Source organism: Epinephelus moara, chromosome 11 (assembly GCF_006386435.1).
Source record: "Epinephelus moara isolate mb chromosome 11, YSFRI_EMoa_1.0, whole genome shotgun sequence".
Taxonomy (NCBI): domain Eukaryota; kingdom Metazoa; phylum Chordata; class Actinopteri; order Perciformes; family Serranidae; genus Epinephelus; species Epinephelus moara.
Genome location: NC_065516.1, coordinates 1,679,240 through 1,705,161, shown reverse-complemented (window position 1 = coordinate 1,705,161; position 25,922 = coordinate 1,679,240). Strand labels below are relative to the sequence as shown.

Genomic DNA, 25,922 nt, shown 5'->3' with positions numbered 1-25,922 from the left:
GCACTACCTCTGCACTGGAACCGTCACGACTGCAAAACCAAGTGTCTCATCCATCATCAAATACTCTCTTTATGCCTCTCTGATGGATTCCTTCACTCATTTTAACGTCTTTTTATGTCCTTTGGCTCTCCATCTTTCTTTCCTCGCTCTCTACATCAAGCTGTCTCTTCACTGGTTTTACCTTCACACCCTGCAGCTACTTCCATCCATCTCTTCCTCTCTTTCCCTGAGCACTGACATCAGACGAGACTCCGATCCAAACAAAAGGATTAGCAGAGGAGCACAGGAAGCAGAGGACCTCTTTAGCCACATTCCTCAATGTAAGTCAGTGTGTGTGTGTGTGTGTGTGTGTAAAAGCAGGTCGAACGGTGTTCGGGTGTGCACTCATGAATGAGGAGGATTAACTGGAGGGATTTTCACATAAACTGACACAGAAACATGAATGTGAGTGACGACGCATGCTGTGTGTGGGTAAAACAGGGAGAGATAATGATGACAACTGGATGTTTGCATCCAAACTAACAAGTTAAAAATCCATCTGTCATTAATGATGGGGTAACATCCATGTGCCAATCAGAAACAAGCAGGTAAAGGCAGTTGCAGAATGTTAAAAAAAAAAAAAAAAAGCTAAGTACAGGTACCTAAAATATGCATTTGAGTATTTTTTTTTCTCATGCCATTTTCTACTTCTACTCCACTACATTTAAGAGATAAATATTGTAATTTTACTTCATGACATTTATCTGCTATGTGCTCACCTTATTTCTAATCCAGACATTCAGGAGGTTTTTATTAGGAGCTGAATAATCTGCAGAGGTCTCTTCCTCTCCAAAACAAACTGACCCACTGATTTCAGCCAGTAAAAACACTGAATAAAGCAGTTTCACATTACAAATCAGTTTCTCCAATGCTGTTTGTCATGTCGTGTTGTTAGCCCAGCACCTGCTAATGTGTGGTCATCCATTTTCCTGTTAAAGATACTCAGGATTCCTGAGTATCTTTCTTTCTTTCAGAGGTGTCTATCGCTTCAAAACAAACAAACAAACGGACCAGGTGTTTAAAAGCAGTAATAACACTGAATAAAGCAGTTTCACACTGAAAAATCTGGGTTTTCAATGCTGTTTGCCACAGAGGAGCTGCTAACTACAGTGGCCGATGTGGTGGAAATTTCTGTAAAAAGGAGCTACAGTAGAAACACGGCGGTGCAACATGGCGATCTCCGAAGACAAGGACCTGCTCCCTATATAGATATAAACAGCTCATTCTAAGGTAACGAGAACACAATTCTTATTTTCAGGTGATTATACACTAAAGAAAACATTATTTTATATTCTGTTTCTGCCAATATATCTCCCTAAATCCTACACACTGGACCTTTAAGATTTTTGCAATATATTAGTAATGATGTTGAGGTCTGGACTGTTGGTTGGACAAAACTAACATTGTGAAAGTGTCCCTTTGGGCTCTGGGTCATTGTGACGAATATTTCTCACTATTTTCACTATTCATACAAACCAAACAATCTATTAATGGAGAAAATAACCACAATTGGGCATCATTGTTGAATAAAAGCAGAAACAAGCTGTTAGATGAGCAGCACTTTGCGTAAATCTCTCCTGTATGAGGTATTTCCTGCCTCACAACCTCTTATAAAGTTTCTAAAGTGTTCCTCTAAAAACCAACTATTTATGTTTAGGTTCTGCAGAGAGTCACACTGTGGTTTGACTGTGGTCTGTCTGCTCTCACTTCCTCCTCCAGGCAACACCACCACCAACCACAGTGGGCAGAGTTATTGTCCCATATCTAGGAAATCAACAGGTCTGAAACCCACAGGTGAACAATGAGCAGCCACAGAAACGCATCATTATTCTCCTCTGACACTGGATTAATAGTGTCACAGAGTTTCTTTAACGTTACCCTCGATCAGCCATAACTTACCATTTAATTCATCCACAAATTAACAGCAAAGTGTATAATGAGTGAGGAGAGATCTACTCATTGGAAGGTCGCCTGTAATTTTTTGACTGAGAAGGATTTCCCTTCTCAGATTATTTTATTTGAATAACTTCTAGGGGTCATAAGTGCTCAAAATACTGTAGTTCACAAAAAAGCAAAGATTATAGTAAAGTTAGATAAAAAAAAAATTTGTATGTCAGAATTAAGTGGTGTTTTTTTTTGTTTTTCCTGAAGGGACAGTCAAAAGTACATATTTTTCATCTTACCTGTAGTGCTGTTTATCAGTCTAGATTGTTTTGGTGTGAGTTGCTGTTGGAGATAACCTAGCACCTAGGAGCTAGCTAATGTTTCAGTTCCATTGTATTGGAGAGAAGGCAGACATCTCTACGGCCGATATCTCCAACACTTGGCAACGCACACCAAATTTACTGTGTGTATATATACATACATATATATATGTTTATATATATATGTATGTATATATATATATATATACACACACAGTAAATTATATTGGCCTCACCCTTCAGTGCACTGTTACCTCACATTCAGGCATCTTTCCCAGTGTAAACTCAAATGAGATGCAAATGCAGCAGCCTTTACTGTTCTACCATGATGCTGTTCACATATTTGGTTGCACAGTCCAAACACACACAGATTGTACAGTACACTGTCTGTAGTATGCAAAGCATCCAAAGCATTACGATCCTATGTGTCACAGTTGTGTTGAAACTGTGTGAAAGAGAATTATGTGTGAAAGTGCAGCCGAGGTGTGTCTGCTGACATTTAACAATAGCTCCTGGTGGAACCGGTGATGCAGGGAATTAAGAAATAACAGAAATCCAGCAGAGACGAAAGGACAGGAGGGACAGGAATACAGCCAAAGTGAAAAAACCTGGGCGGCACTGAGCAGAAAACTGAGATTATAAAGATTCCAATAAAGCAGCAGGAGGTGGGACAATGTGAAAGACAGCAGGTTAGCTGCTCACTGCTCATATCCTTGGCTTATGTGTCTTTGCAGAAAGTAAAGTGGCTTCAGTTTCACTCACTGCAACATGCTCATACACTCTTGTCTGTGCCTACAAGGGAATAATGTTATCAGCAAAAATAAATCACATAAAAATATAAATTTGACCCTTTTCTCCACATTCCAACTAGATCCCAAAACAAAAGAGCTACAGAACTGAAACTTGTAAGCTGTTTCACCACTGTTCAAGCTGTTCAAGTGCTTTTTAATGACTTTCAAGATAGAATTAAAAGACTCAACACTGCCATGTTTTGGGCCAGAAGGATCCCGTATAGGCCCCACTGCTGACTTGGTCTCTGCATGAGCATCTGTATTAGGGATTGTAAAATACTGGGACGATACCAACGCTTAAAATAATAATTTGGCGGACAGCTGATACCGCTGTTTTTTGTTTGTTTGTTTTGTTTCTGTTGTTATTTAGTCCCCCTTTTGTGCCAGAGAAACAAAGAAATCTTCATAGTAAAAGCATGTTTTAAAGTCATTCAGTTCTTTATTACACTACCTTTGAATTACATAAATTCAATCCTACACATTTATGAAACAACCTTTGAAATACCCTCCTTTTACATGAAAAACTTTTTTTAAATAACTCTTAGTCTCAAAAGCCTTTTGACTATATATGTAATATAGCATGATTCCCTCTCTAATATATTGCTGTGAAGACATCAACAAATGTCTCCCTCAGACAGCTGTATTTATGCAAGTTTCTCACCAAACACTGCATTTTACAACAATACATTTGAACACATCCTGAGGATGTCCTAATTTACCTTTGCCCAATACACATACAGCATAGAGCTATAATGCATTATGATGTAAGTCAATGCAACCAATTCATCAACTGTTAGTACAGACCACCGGCTGCAAACAACTAACAACTAAGGTTAACTAGCTCTCCTGCTGATGTCAACACAGATTTGTTGTTCACAGCGTAGCACTATGAGGGAAACAACTGGGTGCGTCCCCCGACACATCGATATTGAGGTTACTGTGTATTTTTGTCCCAACGGCATCACAAGTAAGATCTCTGTTCATCCCAAACACGTTTTTCTATTTCCTCCGAGACAAGGCTTTTCAGCCTGTGCCAAATTGATATGATGCAACAGAAAAACATAAGCCACTGCCATCGCTGAATATCATCTTATTTGCAGATAGGCCAGTGACAATCAGCAAAGTGAATATTGGCCGATACTAATGTGTGGCCAATAAATCCATACACCCCTAATGTGTATAGTATGGTGATTAAGAAAAAAACAAAAACAATACTCGATATAATAAATATTCACATAAAGTATGCCAAAATGTACTGTGATAGTTTTTCTTGTTTTATATGAGGTGTGTTCATCTTTTGCCCTCACTAGGTACAGTAGAGTGCAGCTGACAACTTACAGGAAACACTGTCCAGTCAAGTCAACTTCTAGGCCTCAACAGCTATAATTTAATGTCAGGTAAAAAAGTTTAAGTCTGCTGGAACACTGAAATAACCTCTAATTTTTAAAAAAACAACAACAACAACACATCAAATATTTAGCATTTGACTCTGGGAAACATTTCAGTGTTTATATTTAACTTATTCAGTACAAAATGAGAGTGAGATATGGTGTAGGTCAGAATGTTTAAACTACATGAATTATATGGAGAGATAATAAACAATAATATAATACTGACGTATTGCTCAACTTTATTTGTATTTTTCCATAGCAAAAAAACCCCAAAACAAAACATAATTTAGCTTTTTCGTTTGCACACGCTGCCTTCAGGATTTCTCCTTTGATCATTAAAACTGACATAACAATATTCTTTAGGGTGTTGACATGAAATTAAAGCTTCCCTGTGGCACTGTCTTCTATTTACTTTAGTGTTTCTCATCAAAAAGTGAAGTGTTTATCCTTGAGGGCTGACAAACATGTTGACTGAACTTCCTTCAACATGAAACACTTGAAATCTGTCCTGTTCACATGCATGTTTACTTGAAGGCAGCCTTCTCCTACACTGCCTCTTGCTGGAGATAAAGTGAAACCATTTGCAGAAATGTGCATTTACTAACGAACATGTGTGTGCACACAAAACTAACAACGCAAGGACCAACTTATGAAAACCTTTCTCCACATTTTCACATTTCACATATATTTTCAACCACTTGGTGGGGACAGAAAACATGTAAGTAAATCTATTAACACCTCCAGCAGACACAAAGTAACATCATCTCGCGTTTGTGTCGACCTGATGAATGTAAGTCTAATGGTGATGCATAGGTCAGGTTTTTTATCACCCACACAATCTAAGTGCCAATTTGCAGTCACCCAACCTGCAAACATATGCATTCATCAGCCACCCCAAAACCATTCCACAAACCACCACCTTTATGCATTATAGTAGCACAAATGTCAGGTCTGAGGACTGAGACTAGGACGGAGACAAAAACTGAGCCAGGGTTTTCCTTAGAGAAAATGGTGTCCTGATAGATATACATTTTTCAACTGTTACGGACAGATGAGAGAAATTTTGGTCAAATATTATCTGTGTTTTTTTAATAGACTCATGTGCAAAATAATGCTTGTTATAACATTTGTTGGAGCAACACCAAGAATTTTCTTTAGCTTACCGTGGCCTAACTGGATGCAAGGCGAGTGAGCCTCAGCAACAAAATCAGTTTGAGTGCACTGATTTCTACTAGAATTTGAATTGCCAGTGCGTGATACACAGCGCTGTCCTGTTGGGCCGAACTTTTGTCAGACACCCTGTTTCTATTTATTCTTGCCGCTCGCTTTGAAAGCACCACAATGGACAAAGAACGGCTGATTTGTGAAGTCGAAATCAGGAGTTATCTACACAACACGTCCTCATTTCACCGCAAGAACCTAAGTAAGGTGTCAGTAGGCAGGAAGGAGATCATCAGGGAGCTGAACCTTTCTGGTTAATGACCATCACTAGAGATGTGACCACAACAGACATTGTGACCAGAGAGATTTAAATAGGTCGGACTACAACAGATTTTCCCAGTCAAAAACATGTAATTAATGGATAACAGAAACCCTGAACTGAACACAGCAGTGCTAATGACAGAGCTGCTCAGGCCGTTCTCATGCACTGATTGTACGTTCTCCTAAAAAACGTAATGCACAAAAAATCCTACATATCCCACGTAATCATGAGCCAGTAATACATGTTTAACCCATGTATTTGGGAAGGCTGCAATCATGTGACCAATGTGCCGATGGCAGTAAAGAAGGAAGCAGTCTGGGGAGGGGTTGGACAGGTCACAGAGCACAGGACACAGAGCACAGGACTTTCCTCCGGGAAACCGATGTCCGGAACCTTGTGAGAAAACTCTGAGTAATTTTAGGGTTTGTTGTCACAGTGTTACTTTTCCTAACCCTTACCACAGTAACTTAACTTGCCTAAACCCAACTTCCATAACTTAACAAACCAGTGTGTGCGCCTTTTCGTAGATCTTGTACAAATCGTTGTGTGAGGATAGGCTGCACTGTTTCGTGTGTGTTTAAGAGAGAGACAGTGAGAGAAACAGAGAGGGGAGGCAAGGACTATTGCATGCAATGTTTCTGTTAGTTATTAAAGACTTGCTCAGAAGATTGCTTTGTCACTTATTGACCCATCCACCCAAAACCTACATTATTTTCTAAACTTGTCCAAAACCGCACTGCCCATGGATCCACCCATGCATCACTAAAATCAAATATTAACTCTCCTTTAGCTCTGCTTTTGGTCTCCTCCAACTCTTGAGGGAAATATCTATCTCTTTAGCTGCTAAATGCTTCACTAAGTCGTATAAACAAAACCATTCCCTAAAAGACGCTAAGAAGCTTTCGAGCTTCAGAGTTGCTGAGAATTCTCTGTGGGTTTAGATCTACATTGATCCCTTTGACATTACACAATCATTTGATTTAATGTTAATATGAAAGTATAATTTAATAGAGCTGTCAGGGCAAATCCTTTTTATTTAAAGACATTTTCAGAGGACACGAGCCGAGTTGAATCTATGTGACATAAACAATAAGAGGAAATTGAGCTTGACGATTCATTATTGACCTTGAAAATAGCAAAATATATTTTAAGATGATTAATGCAGGAAATGGTTGTGTGTGTGTGTGCCTGTTTGCCTTATGCCCAGTCCAGTAAGCACTCACATTAATTGGGTACAGTGTGGACCATCAACCCCCCCCCCCACCACCACCACCACCCCCCCACTGCATCACTCGCTAGCCAGGTGGCAGGCTGCTGAGTCTTTGCACACGCACACACACACACACACACACACACACACACACACACACACACACGCACGCACGCACGCACGCACACGCACGCACACACACACACCATGTAATCAGACTGATTTACACACACAAAGTCTTCTTTCTTCCCTTTTCTCTTCAACTTCTGTAACTTCTTGTTTCTTCTCTCACACTGATGTATTTTCATTTCAAGTCATTCTCTTTCACTTCTACAAGTCATTAGTAATCATCAACAATCCTGAGATTATCTTAAGTCACTTAACAGGTTAAAATAGCAGATATTTGGTTGTCCCTGCTTCTTAAATCAGATGAGATACCTAGTTTCTAGTTGCCCATGCACAGCGACAAATAACAAAAGAGGCATGAGTCAGACGGAACACTGCAGAGAAGATATGAAAGAGATGCTGGCTACTACCCAGCCTCCACTTATCCTGTGCATCTCATTACAGGCAATTCATTAAATGAAAAATACCATGACAAAACTGCATAATGAAATACAAAGTGCACTCAGAGTGCAGCTCTCCGCTAGTAGGCTGCCAGAGCTGATCACAGCCATTTTAGACAATTCCTACAGAAAATCGGGCAAACGCTCCTCTTCCAAAACGCTCCTGTATGACGCCATGCAGTGGATGGAGTAAAGCAGGTCGCAGCTATGGAAGCCAGTACATGGCGCAGTTGCGCCCAATGGAATTGTTCCCCCCTGGCTCTGTTAAGGTTAAGATGGCAGTGAAGATAACAAAAACGGAGACTAATTCATCTGGTAAGTGAGTAATAACATATCTGGTAGAGAGTCAATCTGCAGATGCGCTGGTTCAAAAAAATACCAACCTTGCGAACCATACTGGCTAGTTAAGATGAGTGAGAAGTCAGCAGTTAACGGATAAAACAGTTCATAGAACAGGTTTCTCACAAATTATGAATCACAGCAACCTCAAGACACACACAAACGACCAAATACATGAGCCCATACAGGCTTAGGCCTTGCAGAGATAATTAGAGATCCTTATTATTTAAATCTGTTTGTGTTTGTCTCAAACACACCTTGTAGCCACTAAATGCTTATATAATTTATCAGGTAATAAATTAAAAGCCAAATCATACATAATGCACCGGGGGAAAAAAGACTAATAAAATAGGTAATGCATGCCAAACAAAACCTTAAGGATAATGTTGGAAAATATAATCCATCTCTCAAAGAGCAGAAAATCCCGATTCTTTCATAAAGCTGGACATACACTGTTTGATTTGAGCCTGTTTCTGACCCAAATTTTGAGCCGCACAGCATAATTTGCCATGCAGTGCTCAGGGGGGAGCAAGGACCAGTCATGGCCCTATCAAGTACTCCCAACTAGATGTCAGACATTCAGATGAATTTCTGACATTTTGGTCAGCCGTCGTCAGGCTCTTGCACAGGTTAGGCAGAGCCACGTCTTGATATCCCCAAAATCAGTGCCTTTTTTTTTTAATGCACCTGCACGAAGTGGCAAACAGGATGTCTGAAAGTGTCATGGCGACATGACGTGGTGTCTCTTTGATGTTTCCTACTCCCTCTGTTACGAATGATGTCAACAGGAGAAACATTTTCAGGAAACGGCGTCTGATTTTCAGCTGTTTCAGCGCACAGGTTGGCACAGATGATCAAGGCAGCACATTTCTGCCTTGTTAGTTATAGTGAACTGTATTGGTTACAGACATCTGCCAGCAAACAAACTTCTACCTGCCTAGAGCTTTCAAACAAAACTTTATTGACAAGTGTTAATAGTCAAAACAATCCGCAGGGGCCGATGGGCTGTTTTATTTTCTGTCTAACACGTACAGTGAGAGCACTCAGGTCGTGGCTCGAAAATCAGACTGCGCAGTGCACATAAATTGCTAGCTTTGGCTTTACATTGCAGATGACTAACACGTACAGTAGGAGCTAGAATTCTTCTCTGAATTTCTCCAAGATTTTTGGATGGTATTTACGCTGGAACATGTCCAGTTGTGAAGATTTCAGTTTAGAAGATTTATTGCTAATTTTTTACAGTAGAAAGTCCAACTATACTCCGTTACAGTCAGTCAGATACAGAAGACCTGGAGACCACATTTCTAAAATCATACAGTGTATACCCAGCCTAAGTTTGACCACTGGAAGCAGAAAAGACTTTGTTAATTCTATTGTGGAGCATGTTGACATCCTGAACAGCTAACTAAAGGAGAGCTTGATGGATAAAACGGCCAGTATTAGTCTGTATTATCCCTTCAACACGGCTCGCTAGGTGACAACATTCTGCATTAATGCAAATTTTAATGCAAAGTTTACTAAAAGGGTAACAGGAAATCCAGTGGCTTGTTGCATTCACCTTGTCAATTTGAACACATTTAAACACACACAAAGAATAATAATTATAAAAATTAAAAATAAATAAAGACTTACACATATAAAAAAACAATTACAATAAAAATAAATGCACTTAAACAAATTGAAAAAACAAAACATTACAATCAAATGTTTAAGGTTGATATTTTCGAAGTGACAGCCCTGATGTTCATCAAAAATGTTTGTCAGTTATGTTATATGTTTTTTAAAAAGTCAGTGTTGTTATTGTTTTTTCCTTTACTCTGTATTGTCCTAAAAATGCATGACAGGTTGGACTCTAAAAATAGTAACAATAATAAGAAGGCGTTACCAAAGGTTCTGAGAACTTGTGATGGCATTTATTGTTATTTCTGATATTTTACAGTCTAAAAGACTGATTGAAAAACTTAATACATTAGTTGCTGTATTGATAATTGAATAAAAAACTCTTCCTTAACATTTGGCAGCTTACAAAACTTAATAAAGACACACAGAGCCAGCATGGAATCTGGTAACTATCAACAGGCTGGAAAACACTGTATCAAACAATAGCAGGAAGAACATGAATTTCCTTTTCTGGCACACACACTCAAATTCACACACACACACACACACACACACACATTTCAGACAGCAGCTACAGTGACAGCATCCACTGACCTGAGCCCACAGAGGCTGAGGGAAGCCCATCACCATCATCATCTTCACTTCCCTTAACTTTCTCTCTGTCAGAGAACAAACTTACTCCAAGAAGCCACTGCTGTCCTCCTCTGCAGTCTCTCTTCAAGTCTCCTCACGCACACACTCACTCACTCACACACACACACATCCACAGACACACACACACACATTCACAGTGCCCCAACAGACAGTCTGGAGGTTGAAAGCGGAGTGCAGAAGCGAGACAGACAGAGGAGGGGAAGATTCAGCTGGGCGGACACACAGGGGAGGGAGGAATTGTGATTGGCCCCAAGGGCATTCAGGAGCTCAAAGACTACCAATGAGAGGGAAGGAGGGACTTCCTGTTTGAGGCACCTGTCTGTGTTAAAGGGGCAACTAGACTCTGTGGCATTTCAAGAAACTTCTACCAACTTTTCAATTCAGTCTCAATTCTTGATTTATTATCTAGTCAACCATTTTGATAATCATTTAAAGGGGACCTGTTATGCTTTTACAAATGTTATCTCATATAATGTTACAGTGTCGAATGTTTATATTAAACATGGCCAAACTTTAAAATGATGAGGTAGATATATGGAAAAGTAATCCCTATTAGCAAAACCTCAGACTTCAGACCGCTCTCTGTTTCCAATGTTTTTTCCCCTGCACAGTGCTGCTACTCTCTGTTACAGTCATTTCCCAGGATGCAATGATGGTGCAGAGATGCGAAAGAAGCACTGACCAATTAGAGCAGCCTGGGCTTTGTCAGGAGCAGGACCTAAAGAGACAGGCGCTTCAACGGAGCATCTCAGAGAGGGTGAATACAGGTGCTCCAGCACAGACAGCATAAGAAAACTTAAGTGTAGTAGAAACCCAAAGTACAAGAATGAGCCTGAAAATGTACACAATACGTCCTCTTTTTGTAATATTTCACACAGAAATACCAAATATTCCAAATATTCTAGCTTGTAAAACGTGAGGATTTACAGCTTTTCTCTGTCTTATATGACAGTACACCTGGATATATTTTGGTTTTCAACTGTTGGTCAAACATTACAAGAGATTTGAATATGTTACTGTGGGCCTGAGGAAAACATACAGGCTTTCCAGGACCAAACAATGAACCTGGGAAATAACTGTCAGGTTACAATAAATAAATGTAAGTTGCAGCACTGATTTATTTTAACATCTAATAACTAGCTGAAAACCTAACTAAAACTTTAGGCTACACATGATAACACAGCCCAATCACCAAAGTAAATGTTGGCAATGTAGGTTTCTGCAAACCACAGAATATGTTGAAACTTCAATTTTAAGTTTCAACATTTCAAGTTTCTTCATTTCTTTATGCTGCAGTTAAAGTGTGGTTATGTTCAGGCACAAAACCACTCTGTTACAGTAAAGAAAAGATGTTTGGGCTTAAAAAACCTGATGTTGGTGCCACAAAAATGGCTGATGTCTCACAACTGATTTTGTTTGTTGGTCTCAAACAGTGGTCTGCCACTTTGCATACATCTCGCCTAGATGTCATGCCATCCACCATCCCCTCCACCTCCCAATGACAACGTTAGCTCATATGCTATGGAAATATTGATATGTATGCAATGTACAAATGTAACGTATCTGTGGTTTGCAGAAAGTTCAATGCCAACATTTTCTTTAAGCGACAGGGCTGGATAACATGACTCTAAACTAGGGCTGCCCCCTAAAAGTTAAAGATTCGAATCATCAGTCAGAGACCCTTACGTTGATCGAGATTCCTTCAAGTCAAGCAGTCTTTTTTGTTGTTGTTTTTTTTTATTTTTAGCGGGATGCCAGCCAGTGTGCAGTGCAAAAGTTGGGTACCAAAACGTCCCTAGACTTTGCCGCAAAGTGAGCACTCTTTGCTGTCATGCTGCTCTTCAGTACAGGCAACTGTGGTCGAGAAGAAGCTTCCTGGAAGATGACAGGTTTTGCATGGTAAGGCTCCAAAGTAACGTTATCCTCTGCCTTCTGTTAGAAGTGGTGACTCTACAGCTCACAGCAATAGAGTCTCTGGCTTTTGTTTAAAATCTGGTGTCAGCAAAAAATGTTGTGCACATTTTAAATGTCATTGTCACCGAGCGTTCTGCTGAACCCCATTCAAACTCCCAAACGCTATATGGAAAAAAGAATCGAATCGTTGAATGTTTGCATTGAACAGCTGAATCTGATCCGACCGACATAACTCTGAGTCGTGTACAGCCCTTCTCTAGACCTTGTTTTCAACTATTAAAAGGAATATAGCAACATTTTGGGAAATATGCTTATTTGCTTCCTTGCTGAGATTGGCATCACTCGTGTGTGCACAGTAAATATGAAGCTACAGCCAGCAGTCACTGGGCTTAGCTTAGCACAAAGCCTGAAAACAGGAGGAAACAGCTAGCCTGGCTCTGTCTGAGAGCCTCATTATATGTTGTTTGTTTTATATGTATAAACAAATACAGTTTAAAAAGTTGTGTTTTTATAGAGTCTTGTGCTGCAATTTATTTTTCTGGTTTCAGACTGTTGCTTGCCAAGATAGGCGCCTGCTGGCTGTAGCTTCATATTAAGCACACAGACATTAGACTGGTATCGATCTGTTCATCTAATTTTCTGCAAGGGAGCAAAAAGGCATTTTCTCTATTAAAAAAAAAAAAAAAGTAAATAACAGTCATTTTCAAATAATCAATCAGAGCAATGATTATTTTCTAGATAAATTCATTAATAATTTAGTCCACAAATGAGCATAGGGAATATGGCCATTAAAATTTCCAAAAGCAGAGTCCTCAGATCTCTCGTCCAAAAATCAAAAATATTCAATTTACTAAAATGTAAGACAGAGGAAAGTCTTCCTCATGTCCAACAAGCAGAAACTAGAAAATGTTTGGCACTTCTGCATGAAAAATAACTCAAACAGGTGATGATCAAGACTCATCTGGTTCTGAGGATGTTGAGGTATGAGAGGAAACACAAAAATTGGTTTTAAAACAATGAAATTAGAAGTTAATGACACAAAGCTGCACGTGTTGAATATGTCTGTGAGTAAATGCTGTTTCTGGAAACAGGCTGAACCAGTACGGACTTTACACAAGTGAGTGTGAGCGAGGCCAGAGGAGCGGCTCCCCGCCCCGAGTCAAGTCGAGAGGGCCAACGTGACTCATTGTTGACATTCCAGAGACGGACCAAAGCATTCAGACGCCCACCCACATGTGAGCACTGAGGCAGGAACACACACACACGTGCGCACACACACACACACACACACACACACACACACACCAGCTTTCACAATATGTGCTGAAAGGGAAAAATGGGTATGATTGTGCTTTTACTGATTGAAGCACTATCCCTGCCTGAATTGCAACATTTCTCTATGGAGTCTGGTTGGTATCACAGATGGAAGCCTTGTTCCTGCCCACAAACTACAAATAATTTCCTAAAGTGACTCATTTATGCACTCAGTATACTTCTTTCCTCTCTTCATATCAATATTTCAGTCTCTCAAATTAATAATTAATATCCCCAAATTACTAAATTGTGCACCCACACTACCTAATTTGCCGCCTTCCATCTCTTCTGTGCATCCGCCCAAAACCATAAAATGAATCAAAACTTTGAAGTTGAATTTTTATGATCTGGATGAGGCATCATTAAAGACTGAGGGTGGAACGATTTGTTATCTAGTAAAACTGTTTGAGGAATGGGAAAGAGAACACAGTGATGTGTTTAACATCCTTTTATTTCAGGCAGTCCATAATTAATAAAATCCACAGGTTACTGAATGAAATGAACAGGAAATTATAACACTGGCGACGCTAATTTATTACTGTTGAATGATATGTAACTTGAAGGCAATTATTAGTATAACTGAGGGCAGGATCTTTTGAATTAATGAACTAATAATTCTCCAGCAAAATGCTAACATCAGCATGCTCACAACAACAATGTCAACATGCTAAAACCATCTTAGTTTAGTGCGTTAGCATGCTACCTTTTGCTAATCCAGTGAAATGGAAATGGACAAAAAGTCTTAACAACATATTATATGGCAGCACGCACGAAATGTGATCAAATACATGCCGGCAACATGAAAGCAACACCAGTGCAGGCACCAGGAAACACGAATAAAGCATATGACAAAATGACAGTTCTAATGCTCGCAGTTTAAATCATGTCCTTAACATCATGAAATGGTCACAGTTCTACTTCAAAACTACCTGGTTAGGTTTTGGAAACAAAACTACACGGTTAGTTTTTGGAAAAGCATCATGTTTTGGCATTAGTCACCAACATAACCTTACAGATGACGCGTCGCATAGGGCAGGAGCATAGCATGCTACGCATACTAGCATACTAGGCTGCATTGATATTAAAAGAAGCCAGTATTAACTTCGGTATGCAAACATTGGTCTCCTGAGTGAAGTCCTGTGTTTGTTTGACCCATCACCCACCCTATAGGAGCTTCTTCAATATTTGTACAACATTACTTTTATAGTTCTTTATGGGCCCTAAAATAAATGCAAGTATGGAAATCTCATGAGTTCTGCGGGTATTTGGTAATGAATCAAAGTACTGGACACATTAAAACGTTCACCTGATAACAGCGCTAGATGGACACTTAAGGTGGTCATTAAAGTCAGCACAATACAATATTGATAAAATGCTCATTTTTAGGTTGTGACTGGTTTGAATATCTGGAAAAACATTTCCCTAGAGGTACCTCAGACTGCACAGGAAAGATGAAAATACTCACAGGAGCATGTGAAATACTTCACTGTCTGAGAAAACATTCCAGCCTCTTAAAATATGGAAGTTACAGTAGTCAGCAGAGTTGTTCTGATTGTTCATAAACAAACTCCAAGGCCCTATATATATAGTTCAAGACAGTTCAAGTAGATGAAAAAAAATGCTCAATCAACAACGCATAAGCCATTGAAATGATTGTAAATGAACACATAAAATACACAAGATTCAATAAGAAATACAACATTTGGTTTTATAAAACGGTGCATGTGTGCAAGTGCATATTACAAAGTCAGTTAAGTCGCCACAGACAGTGAAAGCAGAATGACTCCTTTATGTTCATTTCCCTGCTCCTGATCAATACTGTGCATCAGCTCATCTTTATAAGGCTGCTCATTACGTAGCAATAATTTCCATCATTACTCTTAACTGGCATCTTAATGGATGTTTCTGGTTAATGTTACAGTGCTCAGTGCTTGTCCACTTGTTTTAGATAAGTTTTCCTCTGCTTTACTGTGTGCATGATCAGGAGGGAAATTAACATATGCTGCTTTATATTTAAAGTTTAGAGGACGTTGCAGACAGAGTGATCAAAACTCTCAAAAACATAACAGAAATTTACTTTCCTTTGATTGTTTGTCACTTTTCCTGCATGTTTGCTGCATATTTCATTTTTTGAAATCACAGCATCTTCGCAGTCTTAGACAATGAACCACTGAAGTAATTTACCATCAGGACAAACAGGTTTTCATTCCAACATGAGTGTGGCTGTGCTACTGCTGCTGGCGATGGCAGGAAGCCAGCGCCAGCATGACTCAGAGAAAAACACATGTGGAGAAGAACCTAAAAGGTAACACCTCAAACAGCCTCTCAAATACACCAAAACATTTCCAGTTCTGACAGACCTGACAGACAGCAGGAAACCCAAAATAACGTCTCTGATGTGAGGTGCTGGCAGATGATGAATAATTAGTTAATTTAACAGGAGGGACATTGTGTGACACTGCCACCTAGTGGTCAGCTCTGTCAACTGCATGACCCATTTACTGTGTGATCACAGACAGTGATGTCACACTCCATTAGGGTCAATTAACCCAAATGGACAAAACTATGTTTTCCTGCTTTCCTCTACAGCTGGATTACATAGGAGGTGAGTGGGCAACAACAATTCCTGCTTTATTATGTGTCTGTTTGTAATAATGTATTTCAAAATGTGTTGGGGATATGCACCACTAAGGCTCAACACTGACAGAATGAAGACCTCAAGGTGCATTAGTATCTAAGGTCCTGTGCAAAGAAAAGAGTGGGAAGAGGTACAAAAAATGTTTTTTTGACATTGCCCTTGAATAACAGAAAAACATCCATTTTTTTAAACACTGCAATACATTTCACAAGGGAAGAATAAACCAAAATATAAATTAATTAATTTGTGTGTAATGAGATTACCACACAACAACTCTGGGGCTACATATTGTTCACAGAAAAAAAGTGCATAATCACCAGACAAAAATGTTGGAAGTACACATTTCTGCAAACAGGTATGTTACATTTGAACGTTATTTTATAGCAGATATGTAAAGGTTTATGTTTGAACAATGTTGTGGATAACGTCAACTGTGGTTTCTCGCAAATGTATGACTTTAGTTTTTTTCTTGTAATTTTGCCTTTTTTGTGTAAAATAAATTACCACTTTATTGTCAGAGAATATCAATTTTTTTCCCTATAAATGTATGATTTTAATCTCAGAGATTATTTGAGGGGTTTTTTCTTGTAAATTAGCAAAGTTTTTTTGTGTAAATTTACCATTTTGATCTTAAAGAACATCTAAATTCCCTGTAATTTTATGACTTGAATTTCAGGGATTATTTGAGTTTTGGTTTTTCTTTCTTGTAAATTTATCACTTTAATCTCTAGGGCTGACCCTAATGCCTTAAAGCTTTGAAGATCCTTGCAATGGTAATCAACGTCCAAATCTGTATTTGAATACTTTGTTTTTCTTTAACATTACCCAAAAATCCCAAAATAACCAATAAATGAATAAACAGTAATCCAACATAATTTATTATGCATTAGCATTGATTATTCGTTATTCTCAGACAAGACAATTTAAACTTTGAGATAGTTTTGTGACTCCAATAGTTTGACCACCTATGACAGGCTTACACTAGCAAGATGCTGAAAAAGTCAAGTGTCTGGAATAGTTTCAAAATTTATAAAGCTGATCCCCAAAAAGTCGAGTGCCAGATATGCCGAACAAAACTGGCATATCGCAAATCTACAGTGAGCTTTGCAAATTACCTGAAAACTGTAACAGCTTAGCTGTCATAAAGTTTTCTATTTCTAGCTATTTTGGCTGATGTATACCGACCTTCATGCTACCAAAGTGGCTAATTGTCATGTTATTTTAAGTTGAAAAAACAGATGTTTCAAAACATGTCCTCTCGTCTTGTCTCTCACTGGTGTTTGGGACAGCCCTGTTAATCTGAGAGAATATCCAAGTTTTTTCCCCATAAATTTTATCAATTTAATCTCAGATTTTTTTTTCTCAGAAAATTACCCTTCCTCTGCTGGCTCTGTATTTTTGTTTTTATTTATTTTTCAATCTACAATGGCCCAATGGCCCCGATTCGGCATCCTATGTAACTCCACCATCTGGTCCAAGTTTTTATTTATCCAATACTTTGTTTGAAGACAAATTTACCTGCAAAACTCCTGACATTCCCATCAGTCTCTGCTGTACTTTGTTGTTAAAGCTATTGTAAATAACAAATGTTAGCATGCTGTAGTATTTTGTGATTTAAATACTGACCTTCAGCTGCAAGTTTTGACCCAGTATTGCTTTTCTATTACCACTTTTGCACCAACTTGTGCGTTAAGTTGTGTACATGGCTCCGCAGTGGGTGAGTACTTATTTTTTCTTTGTTTGTTTTTTCTCCTGGTGCATCACATTCGACATCATGGACAGGCTGGAAAAGGTTAGTGAACAGCAGAAAGCAACTTTTCTATCTTTCACTCTGGGGGTGTTGCTCCTGTGTAGGAGAGGCTTTTACATGTTTGAGCCCAAGGCCCGGTTTTCTCATAATCTGTCCTTGTGTAAAAAAAACCATCCTGACTGGTGTCATTTTTAGCAACATCGGACAGGCTGATTAATACAGGCTGACATCATGTGACTGTCAGTTTGCAACACACTTCCTGTTTCTTGTGCTGTAAATGTGTCATACAGACAGTATTACAGAGCGTAAGGGCAGCTCAGGTATCCCAGATTTCTTCTTTCAGTGACGGATTATTGAGTGTTTCCTTATTCTCAGAGGTTGAGACTCTTCTTGTACTGCACCAGGAAGCAGCTTGTTTTTTTATCCCATGATCGTAATCTCCTGACTCGCAACGACAAGACTCAATTTAAATTCTTTCACCAGCTGAGCCAGTGGCACAACAGACTGTGTATGTGCTCCTCACATCCTCACCATTATAAGCAGCATGAGGAAGCTCACAGGTCACTGAAATACCACAAAAACACCAGCTCATTTCAAGAATTCTGTTCCACCAACAAACAGATTAACGGCCCAGTCGAGACAAACATGCCTCAAATCGTTAGAAATAAATTGGCCTGTTCTAAAGATGCGTTTATGAAACAGTGTTAGGCGATCTGATGAGATACACCACAAGACAATATAAATCTAACTTTCAATTTAATATCTGTGACTGTGTTTTGACATTGTGGGTAGTGTTACAATGAAATGAGTGTGACTGCTTTATGGCAAATTTCAGATATATATCAATTACGAAAAGTATTAGCATGAAAAAGTATTTTACCTGGTCTGGCCTTCACAGCAACATAAAGGAATTATGGATTTGTTGGCTTGTTAGAAAATATTAGAAAATTGGGACAAATATCTACATGCTGTCAGGGCAAAATGTGATGTCATCACATTGCTTTTATTATGAAAACAATGGTAAACCTGCCAGTGTGAGTCATCAATACTACTTGTCAGATATTTTCAGAAATCCCCTCCAGATTAGGGAAGCAGAGGTAAATATTGTACTTCTTACTATTCGTCCCCTTCCTGTCCAGTGAAAATAATGTAACTCCAGATGTGTTGATACTGTGTTTAGAGATACGTGGTTCTCACAGGACAGCCACGCTACAAACATATGATGATCTTGTAGAATATGATGCATTGCTGTAGATTAAACTACCCAACAGTATATAAAGGAGTTAAAATGAGCTCAACATCTAGTAAAGCAGTAAAATGCAACATACGCATTAATGCAGCAGGAATAATAACCCAGAAACATCAGATAGAACAGGAAAACACTGACAGCATAAAACAGTTTACTGCAACACACACAGTTCTACATTAACTAGTAGCAAGTACATCATGCTGATACATAGTTTTACTTCAGTAAAGATTTGCATGCAGGACTTTTACTTGTAGTGGAATATTTTCACAGTGTGGTTTTAGTACTTTCCCTCTAGCAAAGGATCTGAATATCCACCACTGCACAGGTTGGTCTCATGTCTAAATAAACAGCCTAATCACTTCTACATGAAAGTCATGACAGCAATCTTACAGGTCGAACCTGAAACATTTCACTACACTGAAATGAACTGGCCTCATTTACAACTATCTTCCTAAGTTTTCTGTTAAATGTGTTCTTGAGGAAGATCCTAAGTCCTATCCTAATCCTGTTGTTGAACCACAGAATTGTGGCACCTGTGTTCTTATAATGATGAATCTATTTGTCCTTTAAGTTGAAAGTGCGTGCCAGTTGATCCTGATTAGCATAGGTAAACTGCCAGTTCCCATGAGACTGCAGGGCCGTGTGCACTGCACACACAGAAACTGAAAAGAAAGCTGTGGAAATTGATTCAAGAATGTCCCAATAAAAGTCTAAAGAAAGTGGAGCTCCAGACTTCAAATACGTACTCCAATAGTTCTGAAGTGTAGGTACTTCTGCAGGAAGTGAACGCCAAACAACCTGTCATATTGAGTTACATCAGTAATAATTATAAAAGAACACAAAAGAAGATGCATGGGATGCTGTTACTTGTTCAGTGAACACTGTATCCAGAGAAGGACGCACAACTGATGAAGTATAAAAGAAAATGTTTGATCTTAAATCTGATGCCAAAGATATTTTTAATAACAGAAGAGAGATGCTGAACGCTGGAGGGGGACGGGCTTGTCCTCGTTACTCTGCAGATCAATCTATGTGGTCCTAGATGATGCCCTCCCTCCTGATGGAATGATCTGCAACATCTTGTAGCAGCAGTTAATATGCCACTGTGTGAGTGGACCCAGTGCGCAGAGAGGCCTACTTTGGGACGATAAATAGTGTCATCAGTCACTAATTATTGGGTGGCAAGGCTCCCAATTAACGTTATTCATGTGAACTGAAGTGTTACAGTGGTGCTTTTAAGACCAATGAAAAATATCACTGGATTTTAAATCCTATATTATACTGTAGAACTGAAGAAAACACAACAACCAAATATTTTGCACAAATATGTCCACAATCAAATTTGAGTCAACAGCCCAGTCGCAGTAAGAAAATGTTGGCATTGTACGTTTCTGTAAACCACAAATATGTTACATATCAATGTTTCTATAGTGACACAGTATATGAGCTGACTTTGTCATCGGGAGGTGGAGGGGATGGCTGATGCTGTGCGTCACTAAGGTGAGACACCTGCCAAGCTGCAGCCCACTGTTCAAGACCAACCAACAAAACCGGTTGTTACTTAGCGAGTCATTGCTGTGTTTCCAGCGGCATTTTGGCTCTAAATGTGTGTGTTTTGAATCAACCAATTGGTGAGGATAGTAGCATGTTGTTTTTAACTGAGACAATGCTGCTTTTCCTGCAGGGATGGTGTCCCTAAAACTGGGAATTTTGAGCCAAAACTTTATCTTATTCAAACCATAGCCAAGTAGATTTTGTACCTACACCTAACCACGTTTTTGTTGTTGTTTTAACACTATCTTTATTGCATTCTCTCATTTCCACAAGAACAATATGTCAAATGTATAAACATGAGTGACAAACACAAACAAAAACAGCTTAGATCAACAAATATATATAAAAAGTTTCAGGAAATAGTCAATGTTGAGGGTACATCACAGGTTACAAGAGTTCAAGTTCAGGAAATGCCTTGTAAAAAAAAATAATGAGATAATTTAGCCAGATTTCATAAGACTGATCTGCTGTAGAAGTTCTGTAAGATATTCCAGAGGAATCTACTCAAAAATAACTTAAACCCAACCCTTAACAAATGGGCTCTTATCACTTGTCCAATTTTATTTTGTTTGTTTTTAGCAAACATAATATTGTATAACCTTTGCTAGCTACAGTAGTTATATTTGTACTTGGGAGGTCCAGAATCAAAGACATTGGATGCATTTCTAAATCTTTTTCAAACTGCCTTTGTTCCAGTACAGATGGACACCTTTTTGGCGTAATTCCAAATATCCTCCCATGTCTCCTCATAGATAGTACACACCTAACCTCATGATAACCACAGAGTTGGTGAAACATATCCGCTACATTACACCGTGTAAATATAACATATCCGTGGTTTGCAGAGCCATACAATGCCAAAACTTTCACTGGTGATTGGGTTTCATGTAAATATGCTCTAGAGTGTGCGTAGATTCTGTTAAGATCTAAGATCAAATCCCAAATAACATTGGTGAAGGTTAAATTCTTCATGTAATCTGTGTGAGTGGGTTTTAAGAAGAAATGTCTTCCCAAGAACGGCTGGTGAATGAGGCTCAGTGTTGTCAGATTAACATGCAGGCTGCAGCAGCACAAAATTAAATATACAGAGAGAGAGAAGGATGCATGTCTTGTACCATAATATCTTCTATCATTGTAATGAATTTCATTTCAAAATCAATCATCCAGTTGGAAAGTCTTCTAATGCATCCTACTGGGTTTAACATGTTGGAAGCCAAAACAATTACCTTAAATATGTCATTTTATAACTATGAAAATTAAAAACACTTTTAATACTACTACTACTCCCTCTGCCAATGTTAAGCCATTTGAGGTCAGTGATTTTTATACGGGATTGTTTCGAGTGCTGCAGGTGTTTGCCTCTTCTCCTGCAGCAACAACAGACCTGTTGCTTTAGTAAGCAGCACAGCAGCAGCAGCACAGCAGCACAGCAGCACAGCAGCAGCAGAGTAATGACTGTGTCAAGAGCTGCAGGCAGGTCCCTGACTTAAAAAGTTTGCTCATGGTGGAGTCCTGGATTCAATAAATTCTCCAAACTTCTTTCTGATAAGTGACTGTGAAGAATGTAAACAGACACTTTATCCTGTTATTCAATTCAACGATCGCAAGCTGGAAATACTTTCATGGAAATGTACTTCTTCTGAAAAGTAAAATGATAAATGTGTCTGATGTAGCCGCAGCTGCTGACATGATGGAGATAAGTGTGAGGAAATGAAGTGAGAGATGCTTTTATCCGGCGGGAAGGTTCTTCAGCGTGTTACTGAGAGTTAATTCAACTCGACACGCTGCTGCAGTAAAGATCAAACCTGCGACCTTTTGGTTACACAATAATCTGTTTAACTCCTGAACCACAGTCACTTTGTGTTACACTGAAAAATCCTCCTCTTTCCCTACATTTCAGTCCAGTTCACTTACGGTTTTGCAACCATGTACACCTCTGTACAGTGTATTTATACTCCACATTGTGCATACACATCTAATACATTCCTGTTTACATTCAGTTAATTATTTGTAATTAGTGTCTGAGTTATAATTAATCCATTATTTCAACTTGCACTATTTTGTCTCATTTTGTTTTTACTGGTGGTTCATACATATTTAACGGGCTTAAGATCTACGACAAAAAAAGAACTTAAATTTATGGAAATATGAAATTACTATTTTGCACTGCATTTTGATGAGTGAATGTTTTCCCCATCTCAGTCCAAAACAACCCACTTTTTATTTATTTATTCACTTTCTGTTTTATTTAATGTCTTCTTTAATTAGAAATCAAACTAATTAAATTGATGTATTATTATGTTTATAATTAACCTGTATGTATCTGTGCACACATGTACTTTTCCTTTTCCTTTCATAAACAACTATTTTTCATGTATGATCAGAGATATTTATGTATCCAACATATTGCAATTGCGCTGTATACTGAGCATCTTTCAATTACAATTAGAAAACACCTACTTTATAACCGTCAGTTGTTTTTTGTTGTTGTTGGTGGTGTTGGTTTTGCTTTCAAGGACTTTAAATGTGTTTTCTCATAAAATCCAAAGACAAAGAATCAACATGTTTCAGCTCAAACCACTCAGACTTCATAGACATCTCATTTTCATGACCACAGGTGAACTCATCTTCAGGACTACTGCTATACCAACGCAAACATAGCAACTCTGGTAATCTATTATTTTATCTGTCCACTAGGCCTACACAATAAATCGCTTTTTTAAATCGTCATCAAGCCGTAATACGATAAACACATTACGAAAGACTGCAATATTGCACTTTGAATATTAACAACGTATTAAACAACATTCTGTCTGTAGGTGACATGCTGTTAACTCTCTGGCCAGGCCCTCGCCAACAGGTACTGTCTGATTAGTCAGAATCTGCATGCGTGCGATTGAGGTTTATTAGAGTGGTGCTGCTGTGCTCCTCTGTATGGTTGAAGGAGGAAAGTGTGACAAGATGAGGGCAAACGAAAATGCGAAGGCCACAGAAAAAATAGCAAATCAGCCATTTGGCAATATTTTGGATACAGGATCAACAAAATGGCATAAGCACAGGCACTGTGCAAGTCTTTGTCAAGAACAGAGTACACTTTAACCGCTGTCTATTTATCATATATCAAATATTGTTATCGCAATATCAACATTGATCAACATATCAACATATCACATAATGCATATTTTCCTCGTATCCTGCAGCCCTACTGTCCACATGTGTATATTTGGTCTATTTTTCCTGGTTTGGTGTCAGCCTCTTGGTTCTAAAGAAGGGATATCTAATGCTACAATAATACTTTAACAACAGTGCTCTGCCTACTTTGTGTCAACAGTCTGTGTTTGTCTCTTTCTTGTTTCAACATGACAATCCACCCATGCACAAGGTCAGCTCCATAAAGAAATGGTTTCTTAATTTGGTAAGGAAGAACTTGACCTCAACCTGGTCACTAACATAAGTGTTGAACCTCAGTGATGCTCTTACGTCTGAATGGGTGAAAATCCCTAGAGCAGGATCAACATCAGGAAGAAAGACTTCTCACATGCTGCCTACATACATTTGGCCATGTACTGTAGTTGGCAAATACTAATCAGCATTTCTCAATAGGCAGAGAAAAGAGAGTTTATGCAATCCCACCTGACATGCCAGCTCCTGTATTTCAGTGAAGGCTGTAGCAGCACGATAATGCCCAGGGTGTCACAATCACACCTTCCATTATGACACAAGGCTGCAGTTGTCCACATACTTTGACCATGAAGTGTACTTTTTTCTTTCATAACGTTTTCAGACTTCTATTTGTATTTTTTAGGGCTGCAACTTACAATTATTTTCATTGTGGATTGATCTGTCAATTATTGTCTTAATTAATCGATTAATTGTTTGGTCTATAAAATATCAGAAAAAGATGAAAAAATGTGGATCCGTGTTTCCCATAGCCCAATATGAAGTCATCAAATGTCTTGTTTAGCCACAATCCAAACATACTCAGTTTATTGTGATAGAGGAGTAAAGAAACCAGAAAATATTCACATTTAAGAAGCTGGAATCAGAGAATTGTGAATTCCAATCAATTCTCAAATTAGCTGGCAATTAATTTGACAACTAATTGTTGCAGGACCTTTTTTTTAATAATATATTAAAGATTAAAGGCCAAATAGGCTTTAATATATCTCCTGCAGGGTAGAGTAACAATTATGACCTTTGGCAAAGAGAGAAAATCGTAAGAGGCTTCTCCAGCTTCTTCTACATCAGACTCTGACATTTTACGACCTGTTACTAATGGCATTTCAGCTGCAGTGTGTGTGTAGTTCCTGTTGGGTCTCCTTGTGGTTGTTTGTTGCTGTTTGTCATGGTATTTCACTGCTGTCAATATTGATTAAAAGCTGGACCTCTCCCACCGCGCCCACTGCCCCTTGAGCTCTGCTTCACCTTTCTGTGTGTGTGTGTGTGTGTGTGTGTGTGTGTGTGTGTGTGTGTGTGTGTTGGGTACAGGAGCAGACACACCCAAAAAGTCAATTAAGCACTCCCTGGCTGTGGACTGTGTTTGCTGGAAGAACCATTACGTGAATATATAATCAAACACACACACACACACACACACAGACACACACAGTATCCTACCTGTGCACAACAATGCCAGAGCCAAGCCCATGAGTCAGTCTCTACGAAAGTACAAAAGTGAGTCAACTTTTCCCCATTTAATTGATGACAAAAAAAAATACAAACACAGACTGGAAAAGCAGGTCCTTCTAAAACACACGTAACTCTCACACACACACACACACACACACACGCCCATTCACTTCCATACAAATTAAATAAGAGACACAAGAAACTAGAATTTCTGCCTCGCAGTTATATGCTTCTGCAATCCCGTCAAGTTCCTCTTACAGTTTACGTCCATGTTTACATCAGCTCAGTTTCAAGATTAGTGTCACCAATTCAGTATCTGACCAAATGCCTCCCCTTCTGTTCCTGAGATATGATGTTGAGTAATGACCAGAAAAGTGTTTTATGTAGAACATTATGATGTCACAGTGAAGCTGACCTTTGACTTTCGGATATAAAACAGGATCACTTAAACATCATATCCTCTTGGACATTTGTGTGAAATGTAATTATTAGCGAATGAATTCCTGAGTTAAGGCCACAGACATGTTTTGGGGGGGGTCACAGTGACCTTTGATCACCAAAATCCAATCACTTCATT

General features: G+C 38.8%; 1 protein-coding gene across 3 annotated transcripts in view; it reads right to left on the bottom strand.

The window, feature by feature from the left end:
* Nucleotides 1–25,922, bottom strand: part of pld1b (phospholipase D1b) — a 74,751-nt gene that overhangs the window by 44,295 nt on the left and 4,534 nt on the right. Inside the window, exon 1 of one of the 3 annotated variants that reach the window (XM_050056885.1) lies at nt 10,323–10,451. The exons of 1 other annotated variant lie outside the window; for it this stretch is intronic. The gene's annotated coding sequence lies outside the window, so the exon portion shown is untranslated. Of the gene's footprint in view, nt 1–10,237; nt 10,452–25,922 lie in introns of those variants that run through there. One more of the 3 variants, XM_050056883.1, reaches the window with a different exon arrangement.